Genomic DNA, 18,351 nt, shown 5'->3' with positions numbered 1-18,351 from the left:
TCCTTTCATATGGATCTTATAAGGGACAACTCATCTATTAGTAAATCACTTATTACTTAGTTCTGTTCTGAAGAAGAGTTATATTCAATGCAAAGCCTTAATTCTGTTTCTCTCATGACTTATGCTACTGGAGCTACTCAGTATTTCCAGCATTTTCTAATTGTATTTTATTATTAATGATTAGTTCTGTTTGAAAATATGAAATGGATCTTCACGGTATTGACAGTCTTGCAGGTGAACAAATTAGCTACTTGTTTTGAGACAATGTCTGCTCATGTACAGAAATACACAAATTATCCTTTGATGACTGAATAACTAAAGATCAGAATACTCAGCTTGATATTTATCACTAAAAATAATCTCCTAAGTATCTTGTCGAACAAAGAGGCAGAACAGTTAAAGAATAATCATGCCACACATGAACTGTGAATGTCTGATTCACACAGTCGGTATTTACTCATGGCATTTTCCAATGGTGATGTCCTATGTAACTAAAAGTACCAATACACTAGATACATAGAAAGAAATGCACCCTGTTTGTGTACTCTTGCTCATATGAATAATTGAGGCCAAGAAATTTCCAACATAATCTGGTGACATTCTATCACAATCTTAACATGAGACTGATGATTTAATTTCCTCCTATGCATCACAATGTTTTTGATGTTACATCCAGAAGAATGTCAAGTAGAAATATTGCCCAGGAAAAATTAATGTCCAGAATCACTTGTGATGAGTTATGATAGAAGTTTGTCTGAAAGGCATGGTAAGAAGATATAATGAGCAGTTACAAGGTCATTGATGCAGTAGATTAAAATTTGTATTGTCATTTGTCAGGTTCTTGGGTGGCATGGTGGCAGAGTCTTATAGCATCAGGGACCCAGGTTCGATTCCACCCTTGGGTCACTGACTGTATGGATTTTATAATTCTCCCCATGTCTGCGTGGGTTTCCTCCAAGTGCTCTGGTTTCTTCCCACAGTCCAAAAATGTGCACATTAGGTGAATTGGCCATGCTAAAATGCCCGCATGTCTAGGGATGTGCAGGCTAGGTGGGTTAGCCATGGGAAATACAGGGCTATGGGGATAGAATAGGGAATGGGGTTTGAGTGGGATGGTGTTTGGAGGGTCAATGCAGGCTCAATGGACCAAACAGCCACTTTCCATACTGTACAGATTCTTTGATTCTGAGCCTTTGCAATGCCTGTGCTGCTTCATTTTTCTTCCCTATGGCAATATTCTTTGCACCAATGTGATCCCAAGTTACTTTAGTTATTTGGATAATGTAAAATGACTCACAATGTTGTTGCCCAGGTCAGGTTGCTCCAGAGATATTCTGTGTCAACCACTGACATTCTGGCATCTACATTTACAAGAAAAGCTGTAAGTCACTTGCCGAGGCTTGAATATGGCCACGTATTGACCTGATTAACCCAATGCAAAATCATTCCCCAGCAGCATCTGAAACACAAAAAGAATACATGCTGAGGTGTTTTAACAACCAGAATTTCCTGCTTTGTCACACTTTGCAAGATGCCACCCATGAAGTCTGCAGCTACTGTCTAACTGAGACTGCGTCAATAAAGCAGAAAATAGAAATCTGAACCAACAGCTACACGCAGCTCCAGCTGCCATATAATTCAGAGCTGGCATGACCAGTCAGAGATATCTGGAAGGTCAGACCTGCCATCAATTCCCAAGCATTTATAGTCATTCATGGGATGAGGGCGTTGCTGGCCAGGCCAGCATCTATTGCTCATCCCTAATTGCCTAAGAGTCGATCGCATTCTTGTGGGTCTGGAGTCTGTCCATCATCTAAAAGGGACAAGACCCTGGATTTTTCTAACATGTAAAATAGAGGACAGGATCCTGAGCTCAGGCTGCAATAAATATACACAAAGCTAAAACAATTTCTGTCTGGGCTATTGTTCAGCCTGAAAGTCCAATTTACACCTCCACTCTAAGAGAACATTCGACTAAACCTAACACTCTAGACAGATGTGGAGGTGCCGGTGTGGGACTGGGGTGGACAAAGTTACAAATCACACAACACCAGGTTATAGTCCAACAGGTTTATTTGGAAGCACTAGCTTTTGGAGCGCTGCCCCTTCATCAGGTAGCTGTGGAACCTGATGAAGGAGCAACGCTCTGAAAGCTAATGCTTCCGAATAAACCTGTTGGACTATGACGTGGTATTGTGTGATTTTTAACTCTGGATTGAAACTAACTTTTATACCTGGGGCTACCCAATGCAGACATTATGGAATCTATTCAGATGCTGGACATTCAACTTCAATTAATATTCACTCACAGAGATATCGGGCATTCAACTTCAATCAAAATCTATTTACACAAATTCTTAACTGTCAGGAAGCCAATTGACTTCAAAGAGAACACCACTAATACCATGGCAAGTGCAGGTTTGGTGTGAAGATAAGAACCCCACAATTAGTATAATTGCAGGCTCTGATCTCACCTGAGAGAGCTATTCCCACAGCTATCTCCAAAAGAGGGATCCCAAACAACTACCTCCCCAAGAGCGATTCCCCAGCAGCTATTCCCCAAGCAGTGTTCCAAACAATGATCCCCAGAAGAATTCCAACAGCTAATTCTCACAGCTATTTCTGAGAGCAATCTGCACAGCTATCTCCAGGAGGCATCCCGACGGCAATTCCAAAACCTACCAACACAAGCCTGTTCAATACCAGGGGAACCAATAGCAACTGACCACAACCAGTAGACCTAAGAACTGACAACCTCCAAAAATCACAGACCCGACCAAGGCTTCAGACAGATCCTGAAGTGAAAACTGACCCACCAAACCACCACAAAGTAAGGAAACTCAAGTACTAACCCGATAAATGCAATACATGTCCTACTGCATCACTAGACTCAACCCAGACTCAAGGCTTACACCGTCTGAAGTCTTCATTGAGGCACCAGATACGGCAAGCAGGAACAGTCAGCTGTACTTCAAAACAATGTTTATCCTCAGTGGTGAGCTTAAACCCCCGAGACCCCAAATGTTCTAACCTGGAAAAGTTGGAACCTGTCAAAAAGTTGCAGGAAAAAGATGTGTGTGTGTGCGCGTACATGCTATTTGGAGACTCATCCTGCAAAAGGCAGCAGCACGGCCTTGGGGGTCCTGCAGGGGGTGGGGTCTCTCGTGGGGTGTGCTGCTGCCCAGTCTCCTGAACAGGGAGCAGACTTCACAGAAAACTGAGCCCCAGAGGAAAGATAATCAATTAACCGAATGAAATAGTGCCCACCCATCTCGTTTGGATAATTGAGGTTCCTCTGTTTTAATTACTGTCCTCTGTATAGTTTGTGTCAGTTTCACTGTTTATTATATTTACCTTTATTTCTTCTATTATAAATTTTCTTTTTAATAAATGTAGAGATTCTTTGGCCCTGAAACACCTGTCTACTGCCTTCTTCATTTGATATTCCTAAGTAAGTCCAGTATCAGAACCAGGAATCTGGGGGTGATTCGTACCACCTAAAATCAACAAATTACTGACTGCAAACAAGAACTCTACAAGTCACATGTAGCCAGACCAGGTAAGGTCAGCAGTTACCTTCCCTAAAGGACATTAGTGAATCAGATGAGTTTTTTCGACAATTGACAACGGATTTGTGGTCATCATAACTCCAAATCTTGATGTTAGCAAGCCGTGATGTCAGTTATCACCCACATGAGCTGCCACTCTGTCATGGGTTAGGTTACCCTGCAATGGGTTTCTTTATTTTCATTTCTGCTTGTTGTCTCTTCTTTTAAAAGAATGAGGGGGGTCTCACAGAAACATATCAAATTATGAAGGGATTAGCTATGATAGAATCAAGGAGGATTTTTCCACTGGCAGATGGAACTAGAACAAGAGAGCTTACCCTCAAAATTAGGGGGAGCAGATTTAGGACTGAATTGAGGAGAATCTTTTTCACCCAAAGGTTTGTAACTCTGTGGAATTCCCTGGCCAGTGAATTTGTTGAGGCGTCCTCATTGAATGTTTTTAAAGCTAAGATAGATGATTTTTGGAACAGTAAAGGAATTAAGGGTTATGGTGAGAGGGTGCGCAAGTGGAGCTGAGGCCACAAAAAGATCAGCCATGATCTTATTGAACAGTGAAGCAGGCTCAAAGGGCCAGATGGCCTACTCCTGCTCCTGGTTCTTATCTCTTACTCTCATGTAACATCAGCCTTTACAAAGTTTACTCATGCATTCAGTGCCACTGAGCTTCTCTAACAATTTCATCACCCTGTTGTTGATGTTTCCCTTTAATTAATCCTCTTATATAGTTTTTTTGACTGTAGATGCTTCATCTTTGTATTTTAGATTAGCAACATACTTACTTTCAGGGCCTAATTTTTAGGTAACGTGCTCAGAATAACAAACAGAAGACTTTTTTTAAAAAGTGCTGGACTTATTCTGTGCCTCCACTGGAACTTATTTCAATATCCAAAAAAACAGTAAAAACCTCAAAGTTTAGAATCAGGCAAATATATTGTACAAATTATGAAAAATTGAATATTTACATGTATAATAACTGAATTAACATTTTGAACAAAAATATTAAATTAACTAGATGCTAATCTTTTATTTTATATGTATAAAATATTCTTGTAACTGAAGAGTGACTGCGCTTAACCTAACTCACAGCACAGTAGAAAGCTATTCATCCTGCCAACCCACTGCAAGAGCCACTCAACTAGTCTCACTTGCCTGCTTTTTCTCCATAGCCCCATGAATCTTTTTTAATTCAGGTAATTATCCAGTGACCTTTAGAAAATTACATTTGAATTTGCTTCCATTGCATTTTCAAGCACTGCGTTCAAGATTCTAACCTCGCACTGCATAAAATTGTTTATTCCTATGTCGCCTCTGGATTTTTTGCTAGTCACTTTATATCAGTGCGTACTATTTCTGAACCCTTCAGTTTCCTGTATTCTTCTGTCTGGACTCCCCATGATTTGAAGTACCACTAAGTTATCTCTTGATGGAAATATTCTCAGCTAAACCAACCTATCCAAGTCTCAAGTCTCTTATCCCTCTTTTTTACACATGGTATCTGGAATTGGACACAAAACTCTAGTTGAGAACCATTGTTTTATGAAGGTAAGCACCTTGCTTTTTATAATCCATATCTCTGTTCAAAAAGCCAAGAATCTCATTTGCCTTAATAACCACTGATTGTTGGACATTTACCAGCAGGTCCTTCTACTCCTACACTCCCTTTAACATTGCTTCCTTTATTTTATATTGCTTTACCTTGTTCTTCCTGCCAAACTGTTTTCTTTCACACTTCTGTACAGTAATTTGTATCTGCCCATGTTCACCCATTCCAACATCCAGCCTACTTCTGAAGTCCACCACTATCTTTCTTATATTTAACAATACTTCTAAGTTGTGTGTGTCATTTGTGAATTTTGAAATTGTGCTCTGCATAGTCAAGGTCATTAAAAGATCAAGAAAAAGCTGTTCTTTAACACTGATCCATGTATCTAACTGACTTAATGATTTGAACAATTGTATCTATTTATGTAACCCTGAAACATTTGCCAAGCTTCCTGGCTTTAACTAGTTGTCAACCTGATTACAAAAAAGAGCTGTCAGTCATATGCATTACTGAAAGTGGCATATTTCCTTCCCTTGAGATTTGCAAAGCTTTGAATGTTCTTGGGCAAATGAAAACAATGTTTTCATTTAAGTAGATTAAGTTTGGGAGAAGATACATTCAGGAGGCATCAGATTATGCTTCGTTCCAGAAGGGTTAGTAGCTGAAGGGATACTGAGGGTATACTTTGCAACTAAATCATGGACAGACATCCAGAAAAAGATTCAAAAGATTGAGGGGAGAAGCAAGAATCCTCTCGAGTTGTTGTTGCGGGAAACTCAGAAAGTGTCTGTGAGATACGGTGTGTGCGTGTGTGTGCGTGTGAGAGAGAGAGAAAAGAGCTGTACAGCTAATAGAAAGTTTAAACCTTTGTGATTCGATTTGAATGCACATTTATTTGTTGGTGATTGAATGTTTGTGCTTTGTTCCCTGGTGTTTGAGATCCGGGACTGTTTTGAATCTGATTTCTATTATGGAAATTTAACATGATTTCTTTTAAGGTTATGGATTTTACAGTGATTATGAAATAAAATGTTAACTCTTGTTGCTTTTAAAGGTTATGACTGCCTTACTATCAGTTTCTAACTAATCTATTTTATCCTTACATAAAAGCTATTTATGGAGGACAGTTGAAGTTTCGATTCAACATTAGATTGTAATAAATCAAAAAAAAAAAAGATCCTATGGTTAATACCAGTGACGTTGGATTCGGCCATTATTCATGCATTGGAAGTTTTTTTTTAACTTGAATAGAGAAATCCTTTTAAGGCAGCTCCAGTTATTTCACGGCGTATGGCATTGTAATTGTGCAATGACTGGTCAGGACTACTTAGGAAAACAAACTTGGATTTAAATCAAGGGACTAAAACCGGGTAATTGTAGTGGATTTCAAAGTTGCGAACTGTATGCATTTTATAATTTAAATGTTAAATACTGAACACGTAAGATTCCAAAATGTACAGTTAGGAACATACTTTAAAGTACACAAGCAAAAATTGATACATTGTATTTGAAGTCACAGAAAGAAAGAGGCTCCTGGTATTTGTTGCTTGTCACCTGCATGTGTGGCTACTAAGGATAGCTGGTCGTGTCGTTTCGTGGCTAGTTGGTGTTCATGGATGCGGATCGTTAGCTGTCTTCCTGTTTGTCCTATGTGGTGTTTTGTCCAGTTCTTAGATGGGATTTTATATACTACATTGGTTTTGCTCATGTTGGGTATTGGGTCCTTTGTCCTGGTGAGTTGTTGTCTGAGAGTGGCTGTTGGTTTGTGTGCTGTTATGAGTCCTAGTGGTGGCAGTAGTCTGGCTGTCTGTTCAGAAATGCTCCTCATGTATGGTAGTATGGCTAGTCCTTTGGGTTGTGGCATGTCCTCATTCCGTTGTCTTTCCCTTCGGCATCTGTTGACGAAATTGTGGGGGCATCCGTTTTTGGTGAATACATTGTATAGGTGTTCTTCTTCCTCTTTTTGCAGTTCTGGTGTACTGCAGTGTGTTGTGGCCCTTTTGAACAGTGTCTTGATGCAAATTCTTTTGTGTGTGTTGGGTGTTTGCTTTAGTAGTTTCGGACTTGGTCTGTGTGTGTGGCTTTCCTGTATACCTTTGTGGTGAAATCTCCGTTTGGTGTTCTCTGTATCATCACGTCTAGGAATAGGAGTTGGTTGTCCTTTTCTTCCTCTCTAGTGAATCGGATTCCTGTGAGTGTGGCGTTGATGATCCGGTGTGTGTTCTCTACTTCTGTGTTTTTAATGATTACAAAGGTATCATCTACATATCTGACCCAGAGTTTGGGTTGAATTTGCGGTAAGACGATAGGACTGCGGTAAGACTGTTTGTTCTAACCTTTGCATTATCGCTTCTGCTATGAGTCCAGAGATGGGTGAGCTCATGGGTGTGCCATTGATTTGTTCATATATTTAGTTGTTGAATGTGAAGTGTGTTGTGAGGCATGGGTAGACTGGGCACAAGATTCCAATTGGCACTTTTGTTTTAAGCTCCAAAAGGCATGGGTTTATAAAATTGTTACATTTTGTCTCTTTAATTTGAGGTAAAATGTTGGAATGAAAAGGGTCATCTGACATACTCTGGCTTTTACCCAACAAGAAGCTTGGGTTGCTTGGTTGTGGGCGGCACGGTGGCACAGTGGTTAGCACTGCTGCCTCACAGCGCCTGAGACCCGGGTTCATTTCCCGCCTCAGGCGACTGACTGTGTGGAGTTTGCACGTTCTCCCCGTGTCTGCGTGGGTTTCCTCCGGGTGCTCCGGTTTCCTCCCACAGTCCAAAAGATGTGCAGGGTCAGGTGAATTGGCCATGCTAAATTGCCCGTAGTGTTAGGTAAGGGGTAAATGTAGGGGTATGGGTGGGTTTCGCTTCGGCGGGTCGGTGTGGACTTGTTGGGCCGAAGGGCCTGTTTCTACACTGTAATGTAATGTAATCTAATCTAATCTAATCTAATCTAATAAAGGGTTGCTCACAGGTTGATTTAATGGGAAGAAGGTACAGATATTTACACTGTATAGATAATATGAGGAACATCCTTTCAGAATGTAAGTTTCCAAGTCTCACCTAGTGTTTTAGGAATGTCATGCTTTACTTTATACTTTAGGCTGTCCATTTAATTCCAAGATAGAATAGCGTTGATGTCTAATGGATGGTCAATTAGCATTCCTCAGTGGATAAAAGACCCGTGTGATTCACATAAAATTATAAGAATTCGGAACACCAGTAGGCCATTCAGTCTCTCAGGACTGTACAGTCATTTGACCAGAACATGGCTGATCCTTACTGGAATCTTTAATTTCCTGTCTATCCTCAGTACCCTTTTTTGCCTTGTCATCAATGTTGCTATGGAGATGGCCATTATAGAATTGGCTTACAGGGTTTCCTAAGATTTCACTATATCTCCCAGACCCAAGTTTGTCTGCAAACGTCTAAGTGAGGGAGGAGATACATTGATGCAGAAGGTGAGTGAGAGCTCCTACTTAGATTGAAGAGACCCAGTTTGTGAGGATTTAAAATCCTCACCGTGAAACTTCCAGGGAGATTCTTCAAGAAGGGTTGCCCAGATTTGACTAGAGGGAGGAATCTTGAAGGTAGTACACAACTTGAAAGCCAGTTTGGAGCTTAATGGTTGCCTACTGGGAGAAGGAGAAAGAAAGCAGTCATTAGGAGTGGAGAACAGCTCAGGACAAGAGAAATGAAGAGTCCATTTCAGGTGTGGACTAAAGTATAGCAGAGTTTTTTCAGTTTGGTTAAAAGTTAAATGCAGAAAATTGTTTTCTTGGCTAGATTTAAGATATCCACAAAAATAGTGCTTTTTAAAAGTCTTCTAGTACAAGTGTTAAAACTTGAAATCTTGTCAGTCACTGAGAATGCAAATATCTCTTTAAAAAAGGTTATTGGTCTCCATGGGATCATAACAATCATCATGAATGGAATGCTGAGGGAAATGAAGCATGTGAACTACAAATTTTCCCCAATTTTTCCTTGTTTTAAATAATGTATTTATCTTGTTTATTTTCACAAATTTAGAACAATACTGCCAGTTCTCCTGCTAATCCTTGTACTTGTAAAAACAGCCTCAGTTCCTCAGCAGTCTCTCTTCATAATCAAATGCTTATTATTCTTAGAATTCCATACTGCTCATAGTGCCTACACATAGTGCTTCAACCCCAGTTCCCTGATATCTCACTAAGGTTGTTAATTACTAATATTGTCAAAAGCTTTCTGAAAGTTCAAACTCATTCTGTCATCTATAATCCCTGACACATAAGTCAGTAAGTTGTGATTCAAAGGAATATTTTACTCCCAAGCATTGGGGTAATTGACATAAAATGTGTAGCTTCATAATGATGAAAAGGAATTGCAGTTTAATTGCTTTGGAAATATAATCAAGTACTTGCAAAGTTCACGCTGAGGGAAACTACTCTCAGAACTCATTATGTTTATTAACCAGTTTGAACAATAGCAGTCAGTTCAATGCGGATATCCAAAACAAATCAATGTTTAATGAAGTTATACCAAAAGGAGCTGTTAATATCGGTATAATATTTCAAAGAGCACAACTTTAAATATTAAAATCCTTAAATAATAATGTTGTGCAATCACTACTGAACAGATGTATTGTTAAATTAAATTACATAGGAGCAATTCACCAAGCATTGCTCATTTTGTTAAACTTGAAAGGGTTCAGAAAAGATTTACAATGATGTTGGCGGGATAGGAGGGTTTGAGCTGTAAGGAGAGGCTAAGTAGGCTGGGATTATATTCCCTGGGGTGTGCAGGCTGAGGAGTGACCTAATAGAAGTTTATAAAATCATGAGGGGCATGGATAGGATGAATAGTCAAAGTACTTTCCCCATTTCAAGGTAAGGGATCCAAAACTAGATGGCTTAGGTTTAAGGTGAGAGGGGGAAAATTAAAAGGGACCTGAGGGCCAGGCTTTTCCTACAGAGGGTGGTGTCTGTGTGGAATGAATTGCCAGATGAAGTGGTGGAGGCTTATACAATTACAACATTTAAAAAGCATTTCGATGGGTAAATAAATAGGAAGGGTTTGGAGGAGTAAAGGCCAAATGCTGGCATATGGGACTTGATTAATTTAGGATATCTGGTCAGCATGGACAAGTTGGACCTAAGGGTATATTTCCGTGTTGTACATCTCTGTAACTCTATAATAGTGAAATTATTTCGTGATTTTATGTAATAATGGCCCAAAATGCCTTTTTCATTGAAGTGAACAATCAAAGGATTTTCAAGCAAAATGGAGTTAAAATTTGAAAGGAAACTTCAGGTTAAATTTATGTTATTTATTTAGCAAATGCAAAACTCGAAATGCAGGCAATGGTCTCTTTTTCTCAGTTTAAGATGATTAATCATCACTTAGTCTGTCAAGATGGTATTCCTCAGTTAAAATCCAGCATGTCTGCTCTCCACCAATGCATAAGTGATTTGTACTGAGGCCCAATGATAGAGGTTGCTGGCACAGGGGTCTGGCCAGTCTGGGCCTATCAAGGACCAGTCTTTGCTTGGTAATTAAAAGCCTGTCATTCAACAGATGGAGTTGGTCACCAGGAATTTGTTAATAACTTGCAGTATTTGCTATACCTTGATCCAAAAAATTCCTGCTGATCATCTTGCTCAGGCAGGTTGTACCAAGTGAAGTGTTGTGATGGAAAGTGTTCAGCATATGGGTTGACTAAGTCAACATGCCGTGGTAAGTGAGTTGCTGTATGGATGGTTTCAACTAGTATATATGTTTTCATCAATCAGTTGATGTGCAGTCTGTTGTGATATAACGTGATAGGTCTGTTCCCGTGCGATCCTGTTTTATAAGAAAATCGTGTAACAGCAGCACAATGGGACCAGAATTGTGCTATAGCTAATACAAATAAGGAAAGTTTGCATTCTACAAATAATGATCTAAATTCTTCAATCGCCTTATAGTCAATTTGCATTGAAGAAATGCATGTTATAGCAGAATCGGCTGTATAGTACTCTGCTCAGGACAAAATTTATTACATTTCAAATCAGGAAATAAAGAGGAATATTGATTTTAAGGTACTTGCATGTGTTTTCTGTTCTTTACTCCTACTTCAAGGGGGAAAGTGATGGCCTAGTGGTATTATTGCTGGACTGTTAATCTGCATACGCAAGTAGTGTTTTGGGGACCCTGGTTCAAATCCTGCCATGGCAGATAGTAGAGTTTGAATTCAGTGAAAATCTGGAATTAAGAATCAAATGATGACCTTGAATTGATTGTTGGTGGTTGGGGAACATCTAGTTCACTAATGTCCTTTAAGGAAGGAAAATGCCATTTTTACCTAGTCTGACCTACATGTGAATCCAAATGCATAGCAATGTAAATTGACTTTTAACTGCCCTCTAGGCAATAATGCTGATTTAACTGGTGATAGGCTCTATCTGTGACTGAATTAAAAAGAAGAAAAAATTGTTGCACAAATCCAATATTGCTTCTTGGATTACAGGTGATATAACATATTGCCGATTACATGATAAATATATCAATGTATGAGAGTTCCTTCTGCAGTTTAATACATTTTGGTAGCATTATATATTAATAGAGTTGAGTTTGATGCTGAATACAGGAAATACATCAAGCATGAATGTAAGTTCACTAGATATCAGGTTTCATTAAGTAAATTTTCAGTGTGTTTTTGAGTGAATGCTGCTATGACACTCTCATTCATTAAGTGATGACATGTTTTTCAGCTTTGATGACTGCTGTTTAAAATGTCACTTGAATGAAATGAGTCTTAAAGAAGAAGCCCCAGTGGCAGGTACATAATAAATTGAGCTGGCAGCTGTTTAGAATTAAAAATGATGTGGAGGACTGGGGTGGACAAAGTTAAAAATCACACGATACCAGGTTATAGTCCAACATGTTTATTTGGAAGTACAAGCTTTCAGAGCACTGCTCCTTCATCAGGTAACTAGTGGGGCAGGATCATAGGACGCAGAATTATAGTTAAAGATCAAAGTGTCATACAATTGATGCGATGCATTGAAGAAACCTTGATTGCTGTTAAGTCTCTTATCTCTAAGAATGGATTGCAGGTTTTGATTCATTAATATGTAAATCCCAGAATTTCTTTCAAGTCACATTCCTGAGATAACCTGAAGGTTTTATAAAAAGAAGGTGACATCTCAGCTCAGACAATGTATTAAAGGTGTGGAGTTAGAATCTGTATGTATTCCAACCTTGAATCAGACTGGTTCTATTTTCAAAGTAAGAATTTATAAAATGTCATATGGACTGACTGCCGAAACATGAAGTACATGGGGATGATTTACTACATTAAGGATCCTATATAATTGCGATTTATTGTTGATCAAATGAACAACTGATAGACAACATTATGAAGGTTTTAAAACAATTTATGTCTTCTGTAAATTCTCTTTGAACAATTTCATTTATTAGTTACAAAAATATTCGCAATTCAAAAAAAATAGTTGTTTCATTGTTCGGAATAGTGAGAGCGAACAGTAATGAGACTTTCTGGAATTAGCCCAAATTAAACAACATTATTATGTGCAATGAAGATTACATTATCGCAGGTAAGAGAAATGTGGGGTCGTGTTTTGGGCATCTGCAGAAAGACTGGATGAATAATTGATATTAATTAATTTTAATTGCTTTGTCTCATTATATTCAGGTGATGGTAATATTGGACAAGTCAGATCCCAGGATGGAATCTGGCTTGATAGCCCATGAGTTTTATTTTTGCAATTTGGCTACCATAGGACAATATCCAAAAGTTGCTGCCAACTTATTTTAACAAAAGGACATCAAGGTTTATTTTGCATAAAAGGAAAAGGAACACAACTTACTTAACATTATCGAAACATTATTCGAAATAGACTTAGTACAAATATCATCAATAAAGATTCAACCGTTTGGCCTGTTTCCACACTGTAAGTAATCTAATCTAATCAAACCGTTTATCCCTGAACAATGACCTTACAGATACTTAACCTTCAGTATTGGGTCACTCTGTTTAAAACCCCTATTTCGGTTGGCATAGCTATAGTTGGTTTATTTCCAGTAAACATCAGCATTTACTCAGTGCTAGCTTCTTCAGCAAATTTCTTTTCATGTACTCCTTTACAAATTACTAACGGCTCACTTGTTTCTTAATGTGAGTTCCTTAAATCCCTCTTCCATAGCCTTATGTTTCTGAAGCTTCTCAGGACTTCCTTCTCCAGCCCTGACCATTATGGAAACTGTTAAGTTTCACTGCTGCTTTTTCACTCTGAAAAAAATCCTACATACATACACTTGAAGGAAACCTTCACACTTACAGAACTTCTGAATCATTCTCTCTCAAACAAGAAGCTTTCTGTAACTGTCTCCCTGTGTCACAGAGCACTTTGTTTCTTGGAAACAGGCCTCAAATAAAAACCAAAAGAGCTGAAGGTGTTGTAAATCAGAAACACAAACAGAAATAGCTGGAAAAGCTCAGCAGGTCTGGCAGCATCTATGAAGAGAAATCAGAGTGAACATTTTGGCTCAAGTGACCTTTTCTCAGTTACCCGGCTAGGGTTTTCCAGCCATTTCTGTTTTTGCTTTTGTTTTCTCTTTTTTACTTTTTCTTTTACTATCTACCTGAAGAATTTCTTTAAAATGTCATTTAAATGCAAATGAACATGAGACAATCTGGCACAACTAACAGAACTCAAATTAAATTAAAATTTCCTTAGCAGCTTAAAAACATAAAGCCATTATAATCTCAGGTGAGGTTAAGACCTTCATGAGACCTCAACTGGTAGAGGAATTGAACCTTGAATTGTTGGCCTCACTCTATTGACCAGCATTTACCCAACAGAGCTAACCTTTGTAACGTGCACACTAGTGAAATACAAATCAAGCTTAAAGCTATATACAGTTCTATCCACTTCAGAACCCAAGTTTCCAAATAATAATAATCATGAGCTTTCACTAGAGTGAGCATTAACTGTGAATTCACATGAACTCCTATATGTAGAAGCAGATTTAAACTGTCTTTGTTGGGCTGGGGATACACGTTTATAGTGTCAATCTGTTGAAACAAAAGCTTAAGCAGTTAAAGAATAGGCCTTAGTTCTATCTTTCATCAGCTACTAGCTACATTGTAATAAATGTGACCAGCATTGATTCTTCTTTAAGTTCATAGTCTGAAAGGAACAATCTCGGATTTTTTTAAATTCTAGCTATCTGTGGAGAGATTTTTATTGAAGTGCTGACATTTCTCTGTTAATTTAATACTGGAAAAGAGACGTCATAAAATCAAAGGCTAAATCATTGTGAAGAGAACCAGTGCAATTGAATTATGCTAAGTTTATTTGGCTTGATCACACTTACGAGGAATTTAAAACATATTATGCTATGGAGGACTATTTACTCTTGTATTACAATTCCGTTATTAGTTCTGGGAGTCATAAAATATGCAGTTGTGTTTGTGTGCCATGGAAATATTCATAATTTTGTGTTAGCGATGATGATGGCAGTAAAGAGATATACAAATTAGAAAAGTGCTTGATTGCTGACATTCTTCAGAGTACAATAAATATTCAAATGTGATTAATTTTAATTTTAATTTCCCAACAATAAAAAAAATCCTGTTATTGTCACCCAGAAATATTGGAATTGTATGATTGTTTAATACAGCTTGATTATAACCATGATGTTCATTACACTATCTCTCCAGCTTGAAGTTCAAACTTGTCTAATCCTGTTAGTCACCTTCCTAACTAAAAGGAAGTGGAGTGGAGTTATTGTGAGCAGTGGAGAGGATTTGATCCCTATGTTACAACTTAAGTATTGGGTGAATGACAGGTGTCTTCTCTCTAGGGTGGGAGATTTCAAAACTAGGTGACATATTTTTAAGGTGAGAGGTGAAAGATTTAAAAAAGATATGAGGGTAATTTGTTTTATACCGAGGGTGGTTTGTGTGTGGAATGAACTTCCGTAGGAAGTGGTGGATGCATGTTTAAAAGACATTTAGATAAATACACGAATGAGAAATGTTTGGAGGGATATGGGCCAAGAGCAGGCAGGTGGGATTAGTTTAGTTTGGGATTATGGTCAGCATGGACTGGTTGGACCGAAGAGTTTGTCTTTCAGTGCTGTAAGACTCTATGGATTAATGTTTGTGAGTTCTCATGGAATAGGGACTGAGAAACAAGGTAATTTTAAAAATAAATGAATCAAATAGTTCCTATTTTAAATATCGTACGCAGGATTCTGCAATCCACAATGAAGCAACAAAAATCACTTTTTATCTTTAAAAACACAGTCCACAAAACCTGATGATCTTGGTGCAAGAATTTACCCTTATGATTATTTTGAATTTGTTGTCGAACAGGGTAAACAGCCAGTCAAATAGAAATATTGTTACCAACTACAAACCAGAAAGTAAAGTACATTGAATCCTGTCAATTTTAAATATTACATTTTACAGACAGTGAAATAATCCAATGAGACTGGTATCCCAACTCCAAGTTACCCTTTATTTACACATGAGCAGTCCTTGACTTTAGTACTGCCTCTTCAGAATCAGATATCAGAGCATCAGTATCCTTTTTGTCTGTCAGTCAGGGCTCTCTGATTGGACCAGGTTAACAGCCCTAATCAGGGAACTCATTATCAATGATGTCCAGCTGGGTGACCTCAGTCAAATTTCTACAAATAGGAAAAGAAATGGTTAGAAAATATGTGTGGAGTTAGAAGCTGAAATATCATAAATAAACTCTAAAAGATGTATTTTAAAGCCCTTGTAAAAGTTTCATTTTTTGAATGAGGTAGCTGCATTGTTCCATCTATATAATTACTACTAACCAACATTATTCATCCTGAAGAAGAAATTGTATGTTTATTGAAAATCAGATTTCTCCGTAATGCTTAGGGATTGACTCTGGGTGGACCTCAACAGTGCTCACTTTGGAGAAAGCAAAAATCACTGACTTCATCTTTTGGATGTCTATGTTTAACTGCTTACCTGTGGACTCCAGAAGTGCTGTCAATTTTAGGTAATAATAGACAGTGAACTCAGATAGTTTACCTCAATACTACTGCAAAAAAATGGGGCTGTGCTTTCTTAACTACTTTCGGGAATGTAAATGATACTGACTTAAGATGCTTAATACTGGAAATTAAATTTCAAGTTTCCTTGAGATTTCCACAATTCTCCTTTGAGACCGGATAAAAATTTGGAGGGATCAATGAATTCAGTTAAATCCCCAATATTTTAGATAGCTCACTGCAAGATTGGGATTGATGATCTGCATGACATTTCTTGCTTCTTGTTTTTTTGTGTTCTTTCATTGATAGTAACAATGGAAATGGTGTGTCATTCTTTCTCGTGAAGGCGTAGAGTTAAGGTTGATTTTGTTTGTGCGGGGTCTCCATCACTCTCCCTATTCCCTCATTACAAAGGTTACATTTACTGGGATGGCACAGCTGGAAAACTTGAATCTATTCCTCACCTCAGAAAACACATTTAAACAAACTGTCAAGAACTTCAAGACTTCTTTTTCCTCTTATTAGGGCCAATGTCATTCCTGCAGAAGAGGATAGTTCCAGTTATAAAATTCATTCAATGCAGAATGTGCAGTGGCTATATGTGCAAGAGATGGAACAATATCCACATATCCCAGAACATTACAATTGCACATATTGGAGCCAATGACATAAGAAGGGAAAAGGTTGACATTCTGAATGGAGATTACAGAGAGTTAGGCAGGAATTTAAAAAAGGGGGTCCTTAAGAGTAGTAATATCTGAAGATTACTCCCAGTGCTATGAGCTAGTGAGGGCAGGAAAAGGAGGTTAGAACAGATGAATGCATAGCTGAGGAGCTGGTGTATGGGAGAAGGATTCACATTTTTGGATCATTGGACTCTCTTTTGGGATAGAAGTGACCTGTACAAGAAGGACGGATTGCACCTAAATCGGAAGGGGACTAATATACTGGCAGGGAGGTTTGCTAGAGCTACTTTTGAGGATTTAAACTAGTAAGGTGGGGGTGGGGGGTGGTTAGGGGGCCCAGGGAGATAGTGAGGAAAGAGGTCAATCTGAGACTGGTACAGTTGAGAATAGACGCGAGTCAAACAGTCAGGGCAGGCAGGGACAAGGTAGGACTAATAAATTAAACTGAATATATTTCAATGCAAGAGGCCTAACAGGGAAGGCAGATGAACTTAGGGCATAGTTAGGAACATGGGACTGGGATACCATAACAATTACAGAAACATGACTCAGGGATGGGCAGGACTGCCAGCTTAATTTTCCAGGATACAAATGCGACAGAAATTATAGAAAGGGAGGCAAGAGAGGAGGGGAGTGACGTTTTTGATAAGCGATAGCATTACAGCTGTACTGAGGGAGGACATTCCTGGAAATACATCCAGGGAAGTTATTTGGGTGGAACTGAGAAATAAGAAAGAGATGATCACCTTATTGGGTTTGTATTACAGATCCCGTAATAGTCAGAGGGAAATTGAGAAACAAACTTGTAAGGAGATCTCAGCTATCTGTAAGAATAATAGAGTGGTTATGGTAGGGGATTTTAACTTTCCAAACATAGACTGGACTGCCATAGCATTAAGGGTTCAAATGGAGAGGAATTTATTAAGTGTGTACAAGACAAATTTCTGATTCAGCATGTGGATGTACCTACTAGAGAAGGTGCAAAACTTGACATACTCTTGGGAAATAAGGCAGGGCAGATGTCTGAGGTGTCAGTGTGGGAGCACTTTGGTGCCAGCGACCATAATTCTATTAGATTTAAAATAGTGATGGAAAAGAATAGCCCAGATCTAAATGTTGAAGTTCTAAATTGGAGAAAGGCCAATTTTGACAGTATTAGGCAAGAACTTTCAAAAACTGACTGGGGGTAGATGTTCGCAGGTAAAGGGACGACTGGAAAATGGGAAGCCTTCAGGAATGAGATAACGAGAATCCAGAGAAAATATATTCCTGTTAGAGTGAAAGGAAAGGCTGGTAGGTATAGGGAATGCTGGATGACTAAAGAAATTGAGGAGAAAGTGAGGACTGCAGATGCTGGAGATCAGAGCTGAAAATGTGTTGCTGGAAAAGCGCAGCAGGTCAGGCAGCATCCAAGGAACAGGAGAATCGACGCTTCGGGTATAAGCCCTTCTTCAGGAATGAGGAAAGTGTGTCCAGCAGGCTAAGATAAAAGGTAGGGAGGAGGGACTTGGGGGAGGGGCGTTGGAAATGCGATAGGTGGA

General features: G+C 38.6%; 1 protein-coding gene across 3 annotated transcripts in view; it reads left to right on the top strand.

Annotated features, from left to right (window-relative positions):
* The window catches only part of LOC122564765 (dual specificity testis-specific protein kinase 2-like), a 100,316-nt gene that overhangs the window by 38,640 nt on the left and 43,325 nt on the right, over nucleotides 1-18,351 (top strand). The window lies entirely within an intron of this gene.

Source organism: Chiloscyllium plagiosum, chromosome 30 (genome assembly GCF_004010195.1).
Source record: "Chiloscyllium plagiosum isolate BGI_BamShark_2017 chromosome 30, ASM401019v2, whole genome shotgun sequence".
Taxonomy (NCBI): domain Eukaryota; kingdom Metazoa; phylum Chordata; class Chondrichthyes; order Orectolobiformes; family Hemiscylliidae; genus Chiloscyllium; species Chiloscyllium plagiosum.
The sequence above is the reverse complement of the archived record's forward strand: the minus strand, read 5'-3'. Positions and strand labels throughout refer to the sequence as shown.